We start from the raw sequence: 23,279 nt of genomic DNA on the forward strand, positions 1-23,279 counted from the left end.
AAAGCCTATAATTTCCCACTATTGTCAGCAATGAATTAATACATTTGTTAGAATGGTTGGTTGTTGTGATTGTTTAGTTGCTAAGTCGTGTCCAACTCTTTTGCGACCCCATGAACTATAGCCCGCAGGCTCTTCTGTCCATGAAATTTCCCAGGCAAGAATACTGAAGTGGGTTGCCATTTCCTACTCCAGGGGATTTTCCTGACTGAGGAATTGAACCTTCATCTATTGCATCTCCTGCATTGGCAGGCAGATTCTTCACCACTCAGGCACCTGGGAAGCCCCAGAATGCTTGGCTACTTAACTATACATCCTCCTACTATTTCAGGCCACATTTTGTCTGCCTAACAACAGGAAGATTATGCTTTGTTCAATTCAGATATGATACCTGTAAGGCATCTATCTGATCTATTAGACTATTCACACTGTCAAAAAAAGAAATGAGGTTAGTTTGGCCTAACTTGTTCTCTGTGAACCCTTGCTAATTTACTGAAGGCAAAATGGTCTCTGTCTTGCCAGTTCAAGTTATTTGGATTAAACAAAGATAAATTATATGCTGTCAGAGCACTTAAACTGTCCTGACCAACCCCCCAATTGGAAGTGGAACTCCAATTCCAATTGACAGAGCTCATATTTCAGAAGTCATTTTTAACACAAAACTGACCCAGAAGTCAGCATGATAGACAGAAATAAAAGCTGGAAAACTGAGAGAACATGACCTTACCTTTGTCTAATAGGAAAGAAAAGGAGGGAAACATGGGTCTGTCACCTTTTCTGTTCATTTTAAGCAATCTTGTTTCTTTCTTCTTCCACAGTTTGGGATAGAGACCAGGTGGAAATTTAAAGTATGTGTGTTGGTAGGTGGATTGAAGCAGACTTAAAAGCCAAAAGGAAGCAAAAAGACTTAAGGCAGCTGTAGTCCATAAAAAGAGAGTAACTTGAGGTCAAAAGTTGGACTGAAATATGAGACTCTGGTAAATATTAGGTAAGTGCCCTTGAGTAAGTCATTTAATACTTTTGAGCCCTTGTTTCTGGGTTTTTGCTTTTTTTTTTTTTTTTTTTCAGATGAATGGTACTGCATAAAGTTGTTGTGAAGATTAAAATCCTTCCTTCACAAGATAGGAAAGGAAAGAGAAACTGTGTTCAACAGGGACTTACTTTCCTGCTGCTCTAACTTTGGGGACTGTCTTTTTGGGGGAATCTTACTTTGCCATTTTGTAAAGTTATATTAGTACAAGATACACATGTGAATTAAGTGTGCAGGAATCTCCATATTTTTTGAATTGATGGCAAAGCTTGAAATTTAGACAGCAGTATTAATGTTGAGTATTTTACTATTTTTTATCTTAGAAATTCAAAGTATGTTTTTTTTCTATAACCTGAATTCCTTATCATTAACCTGGATTAGACAAATCAAGATTTATTTTCAGTTTTTTGAACTGGAAAGATAAGGTATAACTAAATTGTTTAGATAAGTGGTCTCCAACATAGGTTGTGCAAAACAAGCTATTGGGATATGGTAACAAAAATAGTGTAACTATAGTTACTTTTGACTCAATCTTTTACATTTTCTGCCTTTTGTGTAACTTTTGTATATAATTAGATTGATACATTAATATAATTGCCCTACAAATTTGGGGAACACATATCCAAAATTTACTGACAGGTTGCACAAATTTTAAAGATCACTGGTTTGGAGGATGATAGGAATAAGATCAGAGAATTTTGCCAGAAATTCACTGTGCCTGAAATCAAATACTTCTGTTTCTCCTATGAATCTACTTTTCCTCTTGACCTACCTACTTCTATCAATGATATGATCATTCTCTTAGTTATTAAAACTAGGAACTTAGGAATCCTTCTTCACCTTGTCTCATCTATCACATAAAATTAGTTGCCATGTTCACTGTTTCTGAAACATCTTTCATATCTGCTTCTCTCCTTTTAATTCTACTGCCACCATGCTAATTCATGCTTTAGTTTTTTTTTTGTTTTTTTGTAGCTGTTTGCTTGTTTGTTTTTAACATGAATTACTGCAGTATTGTAACAGCTTACTAACTGGCTTCTTTTCTCTTGGCCCAATTTAACCTATCCACTTTGTGTGTGTGTATCTGTCTCATCCCTCTTAGTTAGAATATGTGAAGCTATGGGCAATGTCTTTTACCTTCCTATTTGGTGCTTTGCATGTGGGAGGCACTCAAACATTTCTAAGTGCATAAAATTAGTCTGGGATTTGTTTTTCTGACTGAGAATTAGGGTTCAGGCCTTGGGGTTCAAACTCACATAGTTCTTTATGATTTGTACTATCAAGTAATGTTAATCTAGCAGTCTAAGAAAGCAGTGCTTCCTGAGATTATATTCAGAGATCGAATTGCCAACATCTGCTGAATCATTGAAAAAGCAAGAGAGTTCAAAAAAAAAAATCTCTTTCTGCTTTACTGACTATGCCAAAGTCTTTGACTGTGTGGATCGCAATGAACTGTGGAAAATTCTGAAAGAGATGGGAATATCAGACTACCAGACCTGCCTCTTGAGAAACCTGTATGCAGGTCAGGAAGCAACCGTTAGAACTGGACAAGGAACAACAGACTGGTTCCAAATAGGAAAAGGAGTATGTCAAGGCTGTATATCGTCACCCTGCTTATTCAACTTATATGCAGAGTACATCATGTGAAATGCCAGGCTGGATGAAGCACAAGCTGGAATCAAGATTGCTGGGAGAAATATCAATAACCTCAGATATGCAGATGACACCACCCTTATGGCAGAAAGTGAAGAACTAAAGAGCCTCTTGACGAAAGTGAAAGAGGAGAGTGAAAAAGTTGGCTTATAGCTCAACATTCAGAAAACTAAGATCATGGCATCCGGTCCCATCAATTCATGGCAAATAAATGGGGAAACAGTGCAAACAGTGGCTGACTTTATTTTCTTGGGCTCCAAAATCACTGCAGATGGTGATTGCAGCCATGAAATTAAAAGAGCCTTACTCCTTGGAAGGAAAGTTATGACCAACCTAGATAGCATATTAAAAAGCAGAGACATTACTTTGCCAACAAAGGTCCATCTAGTCAAGGCTATGGTTTTTCCAGTGGTCATTTATGGATGTGAGAGTTGGACTGTGATGAAAGCTGAGCACCGAAGAATTGATGCTTTTGAACTGTGGCATTGGAGAAGTCTCTTGAGAGTGCCTTGTACTGCAAGGAGATCCAACCAGTCCATCCTAAAGGAGATCAGTCCTGGGTGTTCATTGGAAGAACTGATGTTAAAGTTGAAACTCTAGTACTTTGGCTAGCTGATGCGAAGAACTGACTCATTGGAAAAGACTCTGATGCTGGGAAAGATTGAGGGCATGAGGAGAAGGGGATGACAGAGGATGAAATAAATGGTTGGGTGGCATCACCGACTCAATGGACATGGGTTTTGGTGGACTCCCGGAGTTGGTGATGGACAGGGAGGCCTGGTGTGCTGCTGTTCATGGGGTCACAAAGAGTTGGACATGACCAAGTGACTGAACTGAACTGATTCATTTATTCTTGTTAGCTACTCTGAAGAATCTCAGTTTGTCTGAGAAAAGCATTTCATGAATAAAATAAACATTATCATAGATGAAATGCCACTTCTCTTTTTCAAAATATGCTTTCAGGGAGCATTTTTTCATTCTTTCTCCTTGTCTTGGGAATCAGAGTTGAATTCTAGGCTGCACTTTTTAATCAACTTCCTGTGATTACCTGGGTGAATTGTTACAAATCATATGTTTGCTCTGGTTATAGAAATAATCAGATCTTCCCTTCCTCCCTCTTTACCTACCTTCCTCCAGCTATCTTATAGAGATAGAAGAAATGTGATCTTACATTTGACATAGCTAAATATTCTTAAAAGAAAAACTCTTTATAAATTCAGGACAATGTAATAAAGTTGCCTCTTGGGAAGAAAAGGAATTGAAAATAAGATCAAACTGGTTCATTCCTGTATAATTATGAATTTGTTATCTTATTCGAAAATCTTCAGAAATAGTGTATGTGAAGTAGCTCCATGACTATTTATTGAATGAATAAATAGTAATGCTTATAGTCTTTCATGTCCATGCTACAAATATACTTGGTGAGTTCTGCCCTCCTTCCTTCCACCTACCCAGCCAGCAGTTCTAACATTTCCCTTTGAGTTCCCCATGACAATTCCAATTCCCTTCTGTATGGTATTTATAATATAAACCATCATGTTCTTTCTATTAATACAAATCTCTCCCGTTTTCATTTTAAGCACCAATTCACTAGCATTTTTAATATACATATTATTCATTTCTAGTTGTATGTTTAAAGCTCAAGCCTTCTTCCTTTTGTTTTTTATCAGATTTTTTAGCACCAAAGAAACTGAGCACTCAATGCTGATATTGGCAGCAGTGGCCTCTCCTTGTTTAAGATTGATTATAGCCAACTTCTTTAGGTCTGCATGACAAAGAGGCTGCTGATATCACCATTGATTGCTCTGTTTATCCCATGCCAAAGCAATCCATTAAATCAGTGCAAAATTGGCTTTTGCAACTGGAAACTACAAGGAAACAACTGATTTCTAAACTATCAAATCAATCAGATATTTAAAAAAATTGTTACTGAGCTGGGGTGTGATTCATGAATGTGCCCACCCATGTGATTAGATGATGTATTCTATCTACATACATTTTTCCTTGAGGATCATGTAATATGTGCAGACTTTGAAAATGCAGGGAAGTAAATGATACTGTGTAGGCTATTTCAAGTAATTTACTTGTTATGAATCATCTCTGAGCAGCTACTGTAGCAAATTTCTAAGCAATAATTGACTGTTGAGAATATGTTCTTTTGGTCATTTGAAGCAGACAAAATCCCAGAGGCATTCTCTTGACCAGCTTCTAATTTGGTGTATTATATTTTGACATAAATCCACTGCTTTTAGTAGTTTCAGTTAAGTAAGATAGGGCCTCTACATTTAGATCCATTTCTTACTTCTTATCAAAGCTTAATATAACAGTTTGTCTGAGCTTCAGCACTGTCAAATGTACTCCAACACAGAACTGGTTTTGTTACAAAGACAAGGGACACATTTTTACAACTGTTATGTTTGTGAACACATTTTAAACTATAAAGAATATAAATAACTTCATGGTATTGAGGAGGATGGAATTTTGGTTTCTTAAAACTGTCAGACATGTTGGAAACAAGAATTTACTGTTCGGTAGGCATACTCTGTGTATACAGAAGATGTACATGATGGTACACAAACTAAAACTAGGGAGTGAAGTTAATTTATTCCAAAATTTGTATCCCAAAATCTTATGAGAGCAAACCTAGCTTCTGTGACTGGTTTCTGAAAACAACTAATAAAAGGCAAGTATATAAATTGGTCCTGACTGATATGCTTCCTACTGGCTTCCTAGAATTTGTGCATGGGTTCTTAATAGCCAAGACACATGTATCATAAGGGTCTAATACTTCATTTTATTTTAAGATCAGATATACTTATTGCCACTACATTCACAAAGAGAGGAAGTGCCTTAGTTATACCCCTCTTGACTCCTGTTAATGCACAAGGGGGTGTCTCTTCTTTGATCCACAGGCTAAGAAGTAATTTTATAAAGTTGATGAGCTAATTAGCAAATTAAGAATTAATTTTATAAAAATGATGTATTGCATGCAAAGTATTTTCATATAAGCTATAACCAGTCATCCCCATTACAATCTCTATTTCACAGTTGAGAGAAATAAAGCTTACATATGTTGTCATTCATCCATGGTCACAAATTAATAAAAGACAGAATTGTTATCAGAGCTCCTTATCCTCCTGAATTACTAATAATGAAACTGGAAGAATTTACCTCAACGTGAACCCAAATAAAAGCACTTGGGAAGAAACCATCTCCTAAGAGATGCTCTGTTTGCTGCTAATCTGTTATAAATTCTTCATAACATGAAATCAGTTGCCAATATTCTAACAGCAATTTTCTTTTGGACTATAAACATCCTAATAACTTGAAATAGTCTCTATAAATGTCACCTTGTAGATTGTCACTAGGACATGGTCTATAAGCAGGGTTTATCAACCCTTTCTAGTTACTAAACTGATGCCTGGAAATTCTCTCTCCATTTACCAAAGTTACATTCATAATTGATTCATGCAATTTTTTAAAATATATGCTTATTAACAGATAACTTTGGAAAAACAGAATGAGGGAGTTGGAATCTGAAGGTCAGGTTTTATGTTCTGGCTTTGTTGCTGTGACCTTGCACAAGGTACTTAGTCTATGGGAAACCGACATTAAATGATTGGTTATAATGACTAACACCATTACATAATTGGTTTTTGTGAAAAGCTTTTTAAACTGTGACATTAACAACAACAAGTGAAGTTGCTCAGTCATATCTGACGCTTTGTGACCCCATGGACTGTAGCCCACCAGACTCCTTCATCCATGGAATTTTCTAGGCAAGAGTACTGGAGTGGATTGCCATTTCCTTCTCCAGGGGATCTTCCTGACCCAGGGATCGAACCTGGGTCTCCCGCATTGCAGGCAGATGCTTTACCCTCTGAGCCACCAGGGAATCCCAGTAAACTGTGAGGTACCATACAAAGTTTAGACAGTAAGTGTAATGGCTACATCTGAATATTGAACAAGTGAACAATTTAGAGGATTATGCACAAGTGAACTATGTTAGAGGATTTACTTAATGGCTAAATTCTTTGTCTTTTGACCAAAATTTATTGCTTTGTTATTATAGTTCCTCCCCAATGCATTTCTTGAAAAAGATCAGAGTTAACCATAGAATTATTTTATCAGCTTTATTTGAGAGGTAATTATTAGTGAACCAAATGTGGTGAGGTGCTGTCTCATTTTAAACTTAACCTTATATTTTTCACATGTCAGTCTCTCTTAATTTGCTGGTGAATCTTGGGACCATTACTTTTTTAAATATTTATTTATTTTAATTGGAGGCTAATTACTTTAAAATATTGTAGTGGTTTTTCCATACATTGACATGAATCAGCCACGGGTGTATATGTGTCCCCCATCCTGAACCCCTCTTCCACCTCCCCAGCATCCCATCATTCAGGGTCATCCTAGATCACTGGCCCTGATTGCCCTGTCTCATGCATCGAACCTGGACTGGCGATCTATTTCACATATGGTAATATACATGTTTCAATGCTATTCTCTCAAATCATTGCAACCTTGCTTTCTCCCACAAAGTCCAAAAGTCTCTTCTTTACATCTGTGTCTCCTTTGTTGCCTCGCAAATAGGGTCATTGTTACCATCTTTCTAAATTCCATATATGTGCATTAATATATTGTATTGGTGTTTTTCTTTCTGACTTACTTCACTCTGTATAATTGACTCCAGTTTCATCCGCCTCATTAGAGCTGATTCAAATGCATTATTTTTAATAGCTGAGTAATATTCCATTGTGCATATGCACCACAGCTTTCTTATCCATTCATCTGCTGGGCATCTAGGTAGCTTCCATGTCCTAGCTATTGTAAACAGTGCTGTGATGAACATTACATGATGAACAAACAGTACATGTGTCTCTTTCGATTCTGGTTTCCTCGGTGTGTATGCCCAGCAGTGGGATTGCTGGGTCATATGGCAGTTCTATTTCAAGTTTTCAAGGAATCTCCACACTGTTCTCCATAGGGGCTGTACTAGTTTGCATTCCCACCAATATAAGAGGTTTCCCTTTTCTCCACGCCCTCTCCAGCATTTATTGTTTGTAGACTTTTGGATAGCAGCCATTCTGACTGGCATGAAATGGTACCTCATTGTGATTTTGATTTGCATTTCTCTGATAATGAGTGATGTTGAGCATCTTAACATGTGTTTGTTAGCCATCTGTATGTCTTCTTTGGAGAAATGTCTGTTTAGTTCTTTGGCCCATTTTTTGATTGGCTCGTTTATTTTTCTGGAATTGAGCTGCATGAGCTGCTTGTATATTTTTGAGATTAATTCTTTGTCAGTTGCTTCGTTTGCTATTATTTTCTCCCATTCGGAAGGCTGAATTTTCACCTTGCTTATAGTTTTCTTCGTTGTGCGAAAGCTTTTAAGTTTAATTAGGTTCCATGTGTTTATTTTTGCTTTTATTTCCATTACTCTGGGGGGTGTCTTCTTTGATTTCTTTCATCAGTGTTTTATAGTTTTCTATATATAGGTCTTTTGTTTCTTTAGGTATATATATTCCTAAGTATTTTGTTCTTTTCATTGCAATGGTGAATGGAATTGTTTCCTTAATTTCTTCTTCTGTTTTCTCATTGTTAGTTTATAGGAATGCAAGAGATTTCTGTGTGTTAATTTTATATCCTTCAACTTTACTATATTCATTGATTAGCTCTAGTAATTTTCTGGTGGAGTCTTTAGGGTTTTCTATGTAGAGGATCATGTCATCTGCAAACAGTGAGTTTTACTTCTTCTTTTCCAATCTGGATTTCTTTTATTTCTTTTTTCTGCTCCGATTGCTGTGGTCAAAGCTTCCAAAACTATGTTGAATAGTAGTGGTGAGAGTGGGCACCCTTGTCTTGTTCCTGACTTTAGGGGAAATGCTTTCAATTTTTCGCCATTGATGATAATATTTGCTGTGGGTTTATCATATATGGCTTTTATTATGCTGAGGTATGTTCCTTCTATTCTTGCTTTCTGGAGAGTTTTTATCATAAATGGATGTTGAATTTTGTCAAAGGCTTTCTCTGCCTCTACTGAGATGATCATATGGTTTTTATCTTTCAATTTGTTAATGTGGTGTATTACGTTTATTGACTTGCGGATATTGAAGAATACTTGCATCCCTGGGATAAAGCCCACTTGGTCATGATGTATGATCTTTTTAATATGTTGCTGGATTCCTTTTGCTAGAATTTTGTTAAGAATTTTTGCATCTATGTTCATCAGTGATATTGGCCTGTAGTTTTGGTGTTTTTTTTTAATGGCATCTTTGTCTGGTTTTGATATAAGGGTGATGGTGGCCTCATAGAATGATTTTGGAAGTTTACCTTCCTTTGCCATTTTCTGGAAGAGTTTGAGTAGGATAGCTGTTAGCTCTTATCTCAATTTTTGGTAGAATTCAGTTGTGAAGCCATCTGGTCCTGGGCTTTTGTTAGCTGTAAGATTTCTGATTACGGTTTCAATTTCAGTGTTTGTGATGGGTCTGTTAAGATTTTCTATTTCTTCCTGGTTCAGTTTTGGAAAGTTGTACTTTTCTAAAAATTTGTATTTCTACCAAGTTGTCCATTTTATTGGCATATAGTTGCTGATACTAGTCTCTTATGATCCTTTGTATTTCTGTGTTATCCATTGTGATTTCTCCATTTTAATTTCTAATTTTGTTGATTTGTTTCTTCTCCCTTTTTTTCTTGATGAATCTGGCTAATGGTTTATCAATTTTATTTATCTTCTCAAAGAACCAGCTTTTAGTTCTGTTGATTTTTGCTATGATCTCTTTTGTTTCTTTTGCATTTATTTCGGCCCTAATTTTTAAGTTTTCTTTCCTTCTACTTACTATGGGGTCTTCATTTCTGCCTTTTCTAGTTGCTTTAGGTGTAGAGTTAGGTTATTTATTTGACTTTTGTCTTGTTTCTTGAGGTAAGCCTGTATTGCTATGAACCTTTCCCTTGGAACTGCTTTTACAGTGTCCCATAGGTTTTGGGTTGTTGTGTTTTCATTTTCATTCGTTTCTATGCATATTTTGATTTCTCGTTTGATTTCTTCTGTGATTTGTTGGTTATTCAGCAGCGTGTTGTTCAGCCTCCATATGTTGAAATTTTTAATAGTTTTTCTCCTGTAATTAACATCTAATCATACTGCATTGTGGTCAGAAAAGATGCCTGGAATTATTATTATTATTATTATTATTTTTTTAATTTGCCAAGGCTAGATTTATGGCCCAGGATGTGATCTATTCTGGAGAAGGTTCCATGTGCACTTGAGAAAAAGGTGAAATTCATTGTTTTAGGGTGAAATGTCCTATAGATACCAATTACATCTAACTGGTCTATTGTATCATTTAAAGTTTGTGTTTTCTTGTTAATTTTCTGTTTAGTTTGTCTATCCATAGGTGTGAGTGGGGTATTAAAGCCTCCCACTATTATTGTGTTATTGTTAATTTCCCCTTTCATACTTGTTAGCATTTGCCTTACATATTGTGGGGCTCCTATGTTGGGTGCATATATATTTATAATTGTTATATCTTCTTCATGGGTTGAACCTTTGTTCATGATGTAGTGTCCTTCTTTGTCTCTTTTCACAGCCTTTATTTTAAAGCCTATGTTATCTGATATGAATATTGCTACTCCTGCTTTCTTTTGGTCTCTATTTGCATGGAATATCTTTTTCCAGCCCTTCACTTTCAATCTGTATGTATCCCTTGTTTTTAGGTTGGTCTCTTGTAGACAACATATATAGGGGTCTTTTTTTTATCCATTCAGCCAGTCTTTGTCTTTTGGTTGGGACATTCAACCCATTTACATTTTAAGGTAGTTATTGATAAGTATGATCCCATTGCCAATTACTTTGTTGTTTTGGGTTCGAGTTTATACACCCTTTCTGTGTTTCCTGTCTAGAGAAGATCCTTTAGCATTTTTTGGAGAGCTGGTTTGGGGGTGCTGAATTCTCTCAGCTTTTGCTTGTCTGTAAAGCTTTTGATTTCTCCTTCATATTTGAATGAAATCCTTGCTGGGTACAGTAATGTGCATTGTAGGTTTTTCCCTTTCATCACTTCAAGTATGTCTTGCCATTCCCTTCTGGCCTGAAGAGTTTCTATTGAAAGATCAGCTGTTTTCCTTATGGGAATCCCCTTGTGTATTATTTGTTGTTTTTCCCTTGCTGCTTTTAAGATTTGTTCTTTGTGTTTGATCTTTGTTAACTTGATTAATATGTGTCCTGGGGTGTTTCACCTTGGGTTTTTGCTGTTTGGGACTCTCTGGGTTTCTTGGACTTGGGTGACTATTTCCTTCCCCATTTTAGGGAAGTTTTCAAGAATTATTGACTTAAGTATTTTGTCATGGTCTTTTTTTATGTCTTCTTCTGGGACTCTTATGATTTGAATGTTGGGGTGTTTACCATTGTCCCAGAGGTCTCTGAGGTTGTCCTTGTTTCTTTTAATTCTTTTTTCTTTTTTCCCCTTTGCATCATTTATTTCTACCATTCTATCTTCTACCTCACTTATCCTATATTCTGTCTCTGTTATTCTACTGTTGGTTCCCTCCAGAGTGTTTTTTATCTCATTTATTGCATTATTCATTATTGATTCACTCTATTTTATTTCTTCTAGGTACTTGTTAAACATTTCTTGCATCTTCTCAATGCTTGTCCCCAGGCTATTTATCTGTAACTCCATTTTGTTTTCAAGACTTTGTATCATTTTCACTATCATTATTCTGAATTCTTTATCAGGTAGATTCCCTAACTCTTCCTCTTTTGTTTGGTTTGGTGTGCATTTATCCTGTTCTTTTACCTGCTGAGTATTTCTCTGCCTTTTCATCTTGTTTAGGTTGCTATGTTTGGAGTGGCCTTTCCATATTCTGGCAGTTTGTGATTCTTCTTTATTGTGGAGGTTCCTCACTGAGGGTGGGGTTGGTCAGGTGGCTTGTCAAGGTTTCCTGGTTAGGGAAGCTTGAGTCAGTGTTTTGGTGGGTGGAGCTGGATTTCTTCTCTCTGGAGTGCAATTAAGTGTCCAGTAACGCGTTTTGAGATGTTTATGGCTTTGGTGTGACATTGGGCAGCCTGTATATTGAAGCTCAGGCCTATGTTCCTATGTTGCTGGAGAATTTGCGTGGTATGTCTTGCTCTGGGACTTGTTGGCTCTTGGGTGGTGCTTGGTTTCAGTGTAGGTATGGAGGCTTTTGGATGAGCTCTTATTGATTAATGTTCCCTGGAGTCAGGAGTTCTCTGGTATTCTCAAGTTTTGAACTTAAGCCTCCTGCCTCTGGCTTTCAGTCTTATTGTTACAGTAGCCTCAAGACTTCTCTGTATATACAGCAACAATGATAAAACATGTAGGTTAATGATGAAAAGTTTCTCCACAGTGAGGGACACCCAGAGAAGTTCACATAATTACTTGGAGAAGAGAAGAGGGAGGAGGAAGATAGACGTGACCAGGAGGATAAGAGGGGGAATCAAAAGGGGAGAGAGAGCAAGCTAGCCAGTAATCACTTCCCTATGTGCTCTACACAGACTGGACCCCTCAGAGCTGTTCACCGAGTTACATAGAGAAGAGAAGAGGGAGGAAGGAGACAGAGGTGGCCAGGAAGAGAAAAGGGGGAATCAAAAGGAGAGAGACATTTTCAGCCAGTAATCAGTTTCCTAAGTGTTCTTCACAGCCCAGAACACATAAAATGATTTACAGAATTGTGTAGAGATGAGAAGGGGGAGGGTGGAGATAGAGGCGACCTGGTGGAGAAAAAGGAGAGTCAAAAGGGGGAGAGAGCAATCAAGCCAGTAATCACACTCCCAAGTAAAAATGGGTACTGAAGATTGGGTTCTTAAAAGTACAAAGTTGATAATAAATACCAAAAAGCAAAGATTAAAAATCTAGAGTAGAGGTTAGACTCTCAAAAATACAATATTAAAAAAACAAAACAAAGTCACAAAAATTATAAAATATATATATGAAGTTTTCTTTAAATATAGGGTACTTTTTTTTGTAAGGTAATAGTAGATTATAAAAATGAAAATCAAAGGAGTCAGGGGTAGTGCCCGAGAGTGCCAGGCAGCGACAGCGCAAGAATGGTGGCCTAGAAGAGCTTCCCTATGTCCCAGGTAAGGGGAGGTGGTCAAAAGGAGCTTCCCCACGCCGGAGGTTAGGGGCGGCGGCCGAGAAGACCTACCACACGCCCGAGGTCAGGGGCGGCAGCAAGAAGAACCACCCCACCACGGAGGTCAGGGGCCCTTCCCAGGAGGAGCTACCCCACCTCCAAGAAGCGGCTGCTGCACGGGCGCAGGAGGGCCGAGAGAAGCTACTCCACGTTCAAGGTCAGGAGGAATGGCCTTGAGAAGATACCCCTCATCCAAGGTAAGGAGCAGGGGCTGCACTTTGCTGGAGCAGCCGTGAAGAGATAACCCCATGTCCAAGGTAAGAGAAACCCAAGTAAGATGGTAGGTGTTGCCAGAGGACATCAGAGAGCAGTCACACTAAAACCATAATCACAGAAAACTAGCCAATCTGATCACAGGACAACAATATTGTCTAACTCAATGAAACTAAGCCATGCTGTGTGGGGCCACCCAAGATGGGTGGAGAGGTCTGACAGAATGTGGTCCACTGGAGAAGGGAATGGCAAACCACTTCAGTATTCTTGCCTTGAGAACCCCATGAACAGTATGAGAAGGCAAAATGATAGAATACTGAAAGAGGAACTCCCCAGATCGGTAGGTGCCCAATATGCCATTGGAGATCAGTGGAGAAATAACTCCAGAAAGAATTAAAGGATGGAGCCAAAGCAAAAACAATGCCCAGTTGTGGATGTGACTGGTGATAGAAGCAAGGTCCGATACTGTAAAGAGCAATATTGCATAGGAACCTGGAATGTTAGGTCCATGAATCAAGGCAAATTGGAAGTGGTCAAACAGGAGATGGCAAGAGTGAATGTCGACATTCTAGGAATCAGCAAACTAAAATGGACTGGAATGGGTGAATTTGACTCAGATGACCATTATATATACTACTGTGGGCAGGAATCCCTTAGAAGAAATGGAGTAGCCATCATGGTCAACAAAAGAGTGTGAAATGCAGTACTTGGATGCAATCTCAAAAACGACAGAAAGATCTCTGTTCATTTCCAAGGCAAACCATTCAATATCATGGTAATCCAAGCCTATGCCCCAACCAGTAACGCTGAAGAAGCTGAGGCTGAACAGTTCCATGAAGACCTACAAGATCTTTTAGAACTAACACCCAAAAAAGATGTCCTTTTCATTATAGGGGACTGGAATGCAAAAGTAGGAAGTCAAGAAAATCCTGGAGTAACAGGCAGATTTGGCCTTGGAGTAAGGAATGAAGTAGGGCAAAGGCTAATAGAGTTTTGCCAAGAGAACACACTGGTCATAGCAAACACCCTCTTTCAAAAACACAAGAGAAGACTCTACACATGGACATCACCAGATGATCAACACCAAAATCAGATTGATTATATCCTTTGCAGCCAAAGATGGAGAAGCTCTATACAGTCAGCAAAAACAAGACTGGGAGCTGACTGTGGCTCAGATCATGAACTTCTTATTGCCAAATTCAGACTTAAACTGAAGAACGTAGGGGAAAGCACTAGACCATTCAGGTATGACCTAAATCAAATCCCTTATGAATATACAGTGGAAGTGAGCAATAGATTTAAGGGACTAGATCTGACAGAGAGAGAGCCTGATGAACTATGGTCAGAGGTCTGTGACACTGTACAGGAGACAGGGATCAAAACCATCCCCAAGGAAAAGAAATGCAGAAAGGCAAAATGGTTGTCTGAGGAGGCCTTACAATAGCTGTGAAACGAAGAGAAGTGAAAAGCAAAGGAAAAAAGGAGAGATATACCCATTTGAATGCAGAGTTCAAAGAATAGCCAGGAGAGATAAGAAAGTCTTCCTTTCCTCTTTTCCTTTTTTTTTTTTTCTTTTCCTCTTTTCTATATGCAAAGAAATAGAGAAAAACAACAGAATGGGAAAGACTAGAAATCTCGTCAAGAAAATTAGAGATACCAAGGGAAAATCTCGTGCAAAAATGGGCTCAATAAAGGACAGAAATGGTATGGACATAACAGAAGCAGAAGATATTAAGAAGAGGTCGCAAGAATACATAGAAGAACTGTACAAAAAGGATCTTCATGACCCAGATAATCACAATGGTGTGATCACTCACCTAGAGCCAGACATCCTGGAATGTGAAGTCAAGTGGGCCTTAGAAAGCATCACTTTCTAAGGATGGAATTCTTAGTGATGGAATTCTAAGTGATGGAATTCCAGTTGAGCTATTTCAAATCCTGAAAGATGATGCTGTGAAAGTGTTGCACTCAATATGCCAGCAAATTTGGAAAACTCAGCAGTGGCCACAGGACTGGAAAAGGTCAGTTTTCATTCCAATCACCAAGAAAGGCAATCCCAAAGAATGCTCAAACTACCACACATTTGCACTCATCTCATATGCTAGTAAGGTAATGCTCAAAATTCTCCAAGCCAGGCTTCAGCAATACATGAACTGAGAACATCCAGATGTTCAAGCTGGTTTTAGAAAAGGCAGAGGAACCAGAGATCAAATTGCCAACATCTGCTGGATCATTGAAAAAGCAAGAGAGTTCCAGAAAGCTATCTATTTCTGCTTTACTAACTACGCTAAAGCCTTTGACTGTGTGGATCACAATAAACTGCGGAAAATTCTTCAATAGATGGGAATACCAGACCACCTGACCTGCCTCTTGAGAAACCTGTATGCAGATCAGGATGCAACAGTTAGAACTGGACATGGAACAACAGACTGGTTCCAAATAGGAAAGGAGTATGTCAAGGTTGTATATTGTCACCCTGCTTATTTAACTTATATGCAGAGTACATCATGAGAAACACTGGGCTGGAAGAAGCAGAAGCTGAAGTCAAGATTCCCAAGAGAAATATCAATAACCTCAGATATGCAGATGAAACCACCCTTATGGCAGAAATTGAAGAGGAACTAAAAAGCCTATTGATGAAAGTGAAAGAGGAGAGTGAAAAAGTTGGCTTAAAGCTTAACATTCAGAAAACTAAGATCATGGCATCTGGTCCCATCACCTCATGGGAAATAGATGGGGAGACAATGGAAACAGTTTCAGACTTTATTCTTTGGGGCTCCAGAATCACTGCATATGGTGACTGCAGCCATGAAATTAAAAGACACTTACTCCTTGGAAGGAAAGTGATGACCAACCTAGATAGCATATTAAAAAGCAGAGACATTACTTTACCAAAGAAAGTCCGTTGGTCAAGGCTATTGTTTTTCCATTGGTCATGTATGGATGTGAGAGTTGGGCTGTGAAGAAAGTTGAGCGCCGAAAAATTGATGCTTTTGAGCTGTGGTGTTGGAGAAGATTCTTGAGCGTGCCTTGTACTGCAAGGAGATCCAACCAATCCATCCTGAAGGAGATAAGCCCTGGGTATTCATTGGAAGGACTGATGCTGAAGCTGAAACTCCAGTACTTTGGCCACCTCATTCGAAGAGTTGACTCATTGGAAAAGACCTTCATGCTTGGAGGGATTGGGGGCAGGAGGAGAAGGGGATGACAGAGGATGAGATGGCTGGATGGCATCACCCACTCGATGGGCATGAGTTTGAGTAATCTCCGGGAGTTTATGATGGACAGGGAGGCCTGGCGTGCTGTGGTTCATGGGGTAGCAAAGAGTCGGACAGGACTGAGTGACTGAACTGACTCACTGGCTGGCTATCCTACAGTTTGGGTTGCTATCTCACATTAGTTCCCTTAGATTGCCCTCAGGGCATTCAGGCCAGGTCCTTACCCTAAGCAATGCAGCCGGTACCTCCCTGTTCAGCCCCCATTTGCTGGTGGCTGCTGTGAGCACTGGGAGTTGCAGTTAAGCTCATAATCTGTGGGGTTTAATTATTTATTTATTTATTTTTCCTCCTGGTTATTTTGCCCTCTGAGATTCCAAGATTCCCCACAGACCTGCCAGTGAGAGTGTTTCCTGTTGTTTGGAAACTTCTTTTTTTTTTTCTTCAGGTATTATATTTAAATCTTTAATCCATTTTGAGTGTATTTTTTTTTACATGATGTGAGAAAGTAAACCAATTTTATTCTGTTGCATATAGCTGTCTAATATTCCTAACACTATTTACTGAAGTGGCTATCTTTTTGCCATTGTATATTCTTATCTTCTTTGTTGTAGATTAATTGACTATGTAAGTGTGGATTTATTTCTGGGCTCTCTATTCTGTTCCATTGATCTGTGTATCTGTTTTTGTGCCAGTACCATACTTTTTTTTTTTAATTTATGTAACTTTGTAATATAGTTTGAAATCAGAGAGTATTATATGTTGAGCTTTGTTCTTCTTTCTCAGATTGCTCTGGCTATTCAAGTTCTTTTAAGTTTCCATACAAATTTGAGAATTATTTATTATAATATTTGGAAAAATGCCAACAAAGCAATCTATAGATTCAGTGCAATCCCTATCAAGCTGCCAACGGTATTTTTCACAGAACTAGAACAAATAATTTCACAATTTGTATGGAAATACAAAAAAACTCGAATAGCCAAAATAATCTTGAGAAAGAAGAATGGAACTGGAAGAATCAACCTGCCTGACTTCAGACTATACTACAAAGCCACAGTCATCAAGACAGTGTGCTACTGGCACAAAGACAGAAATATAGATCAATGGAACAGAATAGAAAGCCCAGAGATAAATCCATGAACCTATGGACACCTTATTTTCGACAAAGGAGGCAAGGATATTCAATGGAAAAAAGACAACCTCTTTAACAAGTGGTGCTGGGAAAACTGGTCAACCACTTGCAAAAGAATGAAACTAGAACACTTTCTAACACCATACACAAAAATAAACTCAAAGTGGATTAAATATCTAAATGTAAGACCAGAAACTATAAAACTCCTAGAGGAGAACATAGGCAAAACACTCTCTGACATAAACCACAGCAGGATTCTCTATGACCCACCTCCCAGAATATTGGAAATAAAAGCAAAAATAAGCAAATGGGATCTAATGAAACTTAAAAGCTTTTGCACAACAAAGGAAACTATAAGCAAGGTGAAAAGACAGCCCTCAGATTGGGAGAAAATAATACCAAATGAAGCAACAGACAAAGGATTAATCCCAACAATATACAAGCAACTCCTGCAGCTCAATTCCAGAAAAATAAATGACCCAATCAAAAAATGGGCCAAAGAATTAAACAGACATTTCTCCAAAGAAGACATACGGATGGAAACTTCCTTTTTAAGACTCCCTTCCCAGGATGGATCTCGGTCCCTACCTCTTTTGCCTGTCTTTTTATCTTTTATATTTTGTCCTACCTCCTTTTGAAGACAATGGGCTGCCTTTCTGAGTGCCCGATGTCCTCTGCCAGCATTCAGAAGTTGTTTTGTGCAATTTGCTCAGCGTTCAAATGTTCTTTGGATGAATTTGTGGGGGAGAAAGTGGTCTCCGTGTCCTATTCCTCCGCCATCTCAGGACCACCCAAGGGATTGCCACATATATTTGTAAGTTAAATGTGTACCTTAATCACTCTTCCTTTTTAAAAACTACATGATATCTTTTAGTTTTTCTAAAGGATGTATTGTATTTTTATAAATATCTGAAGAATTTGAACTGAATGGCATTTTTAGTGATCACAACTATCCTAAATCACCAAATCCTTTAGTGTAACTAAACAAGCTATCTGTTTTTAACCTTAAGATAATTAGATGTAACTTTACATTTAACATACTGGCTAAGCCAGTATAACTCAGAACATTGAAACTGTTTTCAAGGTTAATTCAACTATTAGGTTGCTGTAGTATAATTAAGAAATAAATAAACCATCACTCACTCTTCATTTTAGTGGTCTAGAGCTAGTCATTTCCCCAATACTCTTATAAAGATTATAATCATGTGTGTGTATGCTAAGTTGCTTCAGTCATGTAAGAGTCTGCGACCCTATGGAGTGTAACTTGCCAGACTCCTCTCTTCATGGGATTCTCCAGGCAAGAATACTAGAGTGGGGTGCCATACCCTCCTAAAGGGGATTTTCCTGACCCAGGGATTGAACCTGTGTCTCCTGCTACTCCTGCACTGGCAGGTGGATACTTTACCATTGGCACCTTGGAAGCCCAGATTATAAACACATTTGCTCTAAAAGGTTTACTTCAAGTATGACAATTTGGGGGCAATTTAAATTTTCAATGTTAATTATTCTTCTCCTTTGTACCATATGAAAAGCCAATGAATCAATTGCAGCTTTCAGGTGTGGCATGTTTTTCTTTGTCATTAGCAGTTTGACCCTTCTGTTTTGTTCACTCTTATAAGCTAGCAGTTGTAGAAGGCAATGGCAACCCACTCCAGTACTCTTGCCTGGAAAATCCCATGGACGGAGGAGCCTGGTAGGCTGCAGTCCATGGGGTCGCTAAGAGTCAGACACGACTGAGCAACTTCACTTTCACTTTTTACTTTCATGCACTGGGGAAGGAAATGACAACCCACTCCAGTGTTCTTGCCTGGAGAATCCCAGGGACGGGGGAGCCTGGTGGGCTGCCGTCTATGGGGTCGCACAGAGTCGGACATGACTAAAGTGACTTAGCAGCAGCAGCATAAGCCAGCAGTCAAGTGTTACCAAAAGAGATTGAGATTGTTTTTAAGCCTCTATCCCATTTTCAAATTATTATTAATGATAGCTTACAGTGAATGATGTTGTATTCATGATCTCCAAAGAAGAAGATTTAACTTCGGGACCAGGGATCAGGCTTGATCACTCAAGAGATTTTGTGTATTAGAGTTTTATTAAAGTATAAAAGGGACAGAGAAAGCTTCTGACATAGACATCAGAAGGAGGTTGAAAAGTGCTCCCCTGGCTAATCTTAGCAAGGGAGCTATATACTTTTCAATTGGTTATTAACAATAAATCAAAAGAATCTCTCAAGATTGTAAAGATCTTACCAGAACCACTCCCATAATATACATTTTAAGATAACAGGATTAGTCAGAAGGTTCTCAAGAGGAAGAAACAGGTCCTCAGGCAGGATACATTGTTGTTACATAATCATTTGTACAGAGTTTAAGGAAAAACATATCCTTGAGCAAGATGAGTTGTTTTGTTGTGCTCTGGGCTTAAAGAAAAAAACAAACAAACAAACAAAAAAGTTTGTCCTTCTCACCTCCTTGAGAACTTCATGCCCTTATCTCCTCCTTAAGAGCCCCAGACCACTCTCTCCTTATTGGGAACCCCAGACTTATTATCAATCTGCCTAGGAATTGACTTTCTCATTGGTAAGTATCCTTCAGTCCTAAACTCCAAACTCACTTTCCCTATCAGTAGTCCTTATATCAACATTGTTGATGTTCACATAAATGAGTCCTCTTTCTTCTCTCCAACTCAAATCTCTATCCTTTCAGTCTCTAGCATTTCCACAGTCCCTTCTGTCTATGGAATAAGTGTTGTTCCTTTATTTTCATTGCTAATTCTATATCCATGTCCTTAGTTCTATCCTTATTCTGCTTTTACAGGAATTTTGCTTCACTCTTTATCAAGGTCTGTGTTTCTGCTGTTTTTTAGTCATTAAGTCGTGCCTGGCTCTTAGACCCCATGGACTGTAGTCTCCCAGGCTCCTCTGTCCATGGGATTTCCCAGGCAACAATACTGGATTGGGTTGCCATTTTCTTCTCTAGGGGATCTTCCCAACTCAGGAAACAAGCCTGTGTCTTCTGCAGTGGCAGGTGGATTCTTTACCACTGAGTCACCAGGGAAGCCCATCAAGGTCTGTAGACAGGACCAACTTTGGCCCAATAGCAAACAAAGTAATGAGGTTTTCTTACTCTTTCCTTTAATATCTGTCTGCTGCAATCTTGCTCTAAGGACCCTTTCCACCATAGAGTGTAATTCTCTCAATTAGTGATCACATTTGTGAATTTAGTTGATAAGTACTATGGTGTTAACAACTGGTAATTATAAAAGGTCAGAGCTTTTACCCTTCTAGAATAATTACATTTTTAATTTGAGGATAAGGGACATGTTGAAATCCACCAGCTTTGAAACCCTTTTATTAGTAAATCCCTGAGGATGTAATTTCAGCCATTAGTTAAAGAGGTATTGGTGGGCATATACCTTTCCCAGCGTCTCTTAAATCACACCAGATAGGCAAGTGCCTATTTTGTCTACTTTAAAATCAGCATTTTCACCTTCATAATATTATTCTTGACACAGTTCGAGTGGGTATTTCCTAGAATTATTTGGTAGATTATATGTCCACATGGTGAAATTTAAAGCAGTGCTGATATTTACAATATTGTGTTTAGTCACTAAGTCATGTCTGACTCTTTGTGAACCCATGAACTGTAGCCTGCCAGGTTCCTCTGTCCATGGGGATTCTCCAGGCAAGAATACTGTAGTGTGTTGCCATGCCCTTCTCCAGCAGATTTTCCTGACCCAAGGATCAAACCCAGGCTTCATGCATTGCAGGCAGATTCTTTACCATCTGAGCCACCAAAGTTACCCAGAAATATTTTCTGATTAACTGCAGAGCTAATTTGCAATAGCTCTGGGTATTGAAATGAACATCTTGTTTTAAAAATTCTGCAAAATTTCAGAACTAAGTACTTTCAGATGGATAACGGATTTGGATAGCAAATTTTTTCCAGATAGTCTAGTGGGTAACATTTGACTAATAGTTTGTTAAATAATTCCCCTTTTGTTTAAAGCATGATTCTTCATTGCTATGACATTTTCTTGTTTTCTAAATGCATACCTAAAGTTCCAAAATCTTATGACTGAGTGCCCAACCTCCTAATATTCAGCTGGGAGCAGTTGTAATCCATATAGATTTTATTTTGGTTATTCTAGAAATTTTTAGTGGACTTAGCATGTGAATACTTTTATAAACAGGTGAGCTGTCTTCCCCATCTGCCCAGCTCAACTCCTACCTTTTTGAGGCTGGAGCTTATGTAAAATTCCAATTTTCATCAAAATAGTTAGTCAGCGTTATTCAGAACACTTCTTGTAGACAGTGCTGTGATATCCATAACTGCTGCTATTATGAGACACAGCTTCCTATCTGTGGACTTGAAGCTAAGCTAATCTTTTCTCTTTATTGGGATAGCCTTTAAGTAAATACTTAACAGGGACTAACTAGAGTTTAAAATAAATTCACTGTGTTTGCTTTGGAATATCTTTAATATTCAACAGATTTGATGATATGTACCTTTTGGAGGAGAATATCTCTGGAATTCCGTCCAATGGAGTTTTAGTATTTTTACATAAGCTCATGATAACATTAAGATAGTTTTCTATTAAATCAAAGAATTAAAGATTCTTCATTGCCAGGCACTATTGTCTCTTTCTCTACCTTCATGGGGTCCCTTCTTTACTATTCGGTTAAAATTTCCATTGGGCTTCCCTGGTGGCTCAGTGGTAAAGAATTCACCTGCAATGCAGGAAACACAGGTTTGATTTCTGGGTTGGGAAGATTCCCTCAGAAGAAAATGGCAACCAACTCCTACATTGTTGCCTGGGAAATCCCACGGACAGAGGACCCTGTCAGTTTACAGTCCATGGGGTTGCAAAGGGTCAGACTCGACTTAAGTGACTGAACAACAATAAGTTTCCATTCTTCTGCAACATCCTGTTTAAAGGCATTCATTTTGCTTGTAGATAGCATGTTTCTTTGTTTTAAAGTAATGTCTCTGCTTTTTAATATGCTGTCTAGGTTGGTCATAGCTTTCCTTCCAAGGAGCAAGAGTCTTTTAACTTCATGGCTGCCGTCAACATCTGCAGTGATTTTGGAGCCCCAGAAATATAGTCTGTCACTGTTTCCATTGTTTCCCCATCTATTTGCCATGAAGTGATGGGACCAGATGCCTTGATCTCAGTTTTCTGAATGTTGAGTTTTAAGCCAACTTTTTTACTCTCCTGTTTCACTTTCATCAAGAAGCTCTTTAGTGCTTTGCTTTCTGCCGTAAGGGTGGTGTCATCTGCGTATCTGAGGTTATTGATATTTCTTCAGCAATCCTGATTCCAGCTTGTGCTTCATTCAGCCTGGCATTTTGCATGATGCATTCTGCATAAAAGTTAAGTAAGCAGGGTGACGGTATACAGCCTTGACGTACTATTTTCCTGATTTGGCGCCAGTCTGTTGTTCCATGTCCAGTTCTAACTGTTGCTTACTGACCTGCATACAGACTTCTCAGGAGGCAGGCCAGGTGGTCTGGTATTCCCATCTCTTGAAAAATTTTCCACAGTTTGTTGTGATCTACACAGCATAGTCAATAAAGCAGAAGTAGATGTTTTTCTAGAACTCTCTTGCTTTTTCAATGATCCAGCAGATGTTGGCAATTTGATCTCTGCTTCCTCTACCTTTTCTAAATCCAGCTTGAACACTTGGAAGTTCATGGTTCACATACTGTTAAAGCCTAGCTTGGAGAATTTTGAGCATTAGTTTGCTAGAATGTGAGATGAGTGCAATTGTGCAGTAGTTTGAGCATTCTTTGGCATTGCCTTTCTTAGGGATTGGAATGAAAACTGACATTTACCAGTCCTGTGACCACTGCTGAGGTTTCCAAATTTGCTGGCATATTGAGTGCAGCAC

General features: G+C 38.4%; 1 protein-coding gene across 1 annotated transcript in view; it reads left to right on the forward strand.

Moving 5' to 3' along the window:
• The first annotated feature begins 966 nt into the window (after positions 1–966).
• RPS6KA6 (ribosomal protein S6 kinase A6) overlaps positions 967–23,279 on the forward strand; it is a 241,360-nt gene continuing 219,047 nt past the window's right edge. Inside the window, exon 1 of the mRNA XM_043897083.1 lies at positions 967–985. The gene's annotated coding sequence lies outside the window, so the exon portion shown is untranslated. The remainder of the gene's footprint in view (positions 986–23,279) is intronic.

This window comes from Cervus elaphus, chromosome X, assembly GCF_910594005.1.
Source record: "Cervus elaphus chromosome X, mCerEla1.1, whole genome shotgun sequence".
Taxonomy (NCBI): Eukaryota; Metazoa; Chordata; class Mammalia; order Artiodactyla; family Cervidae; genus Cervus; species Cervus elaphus.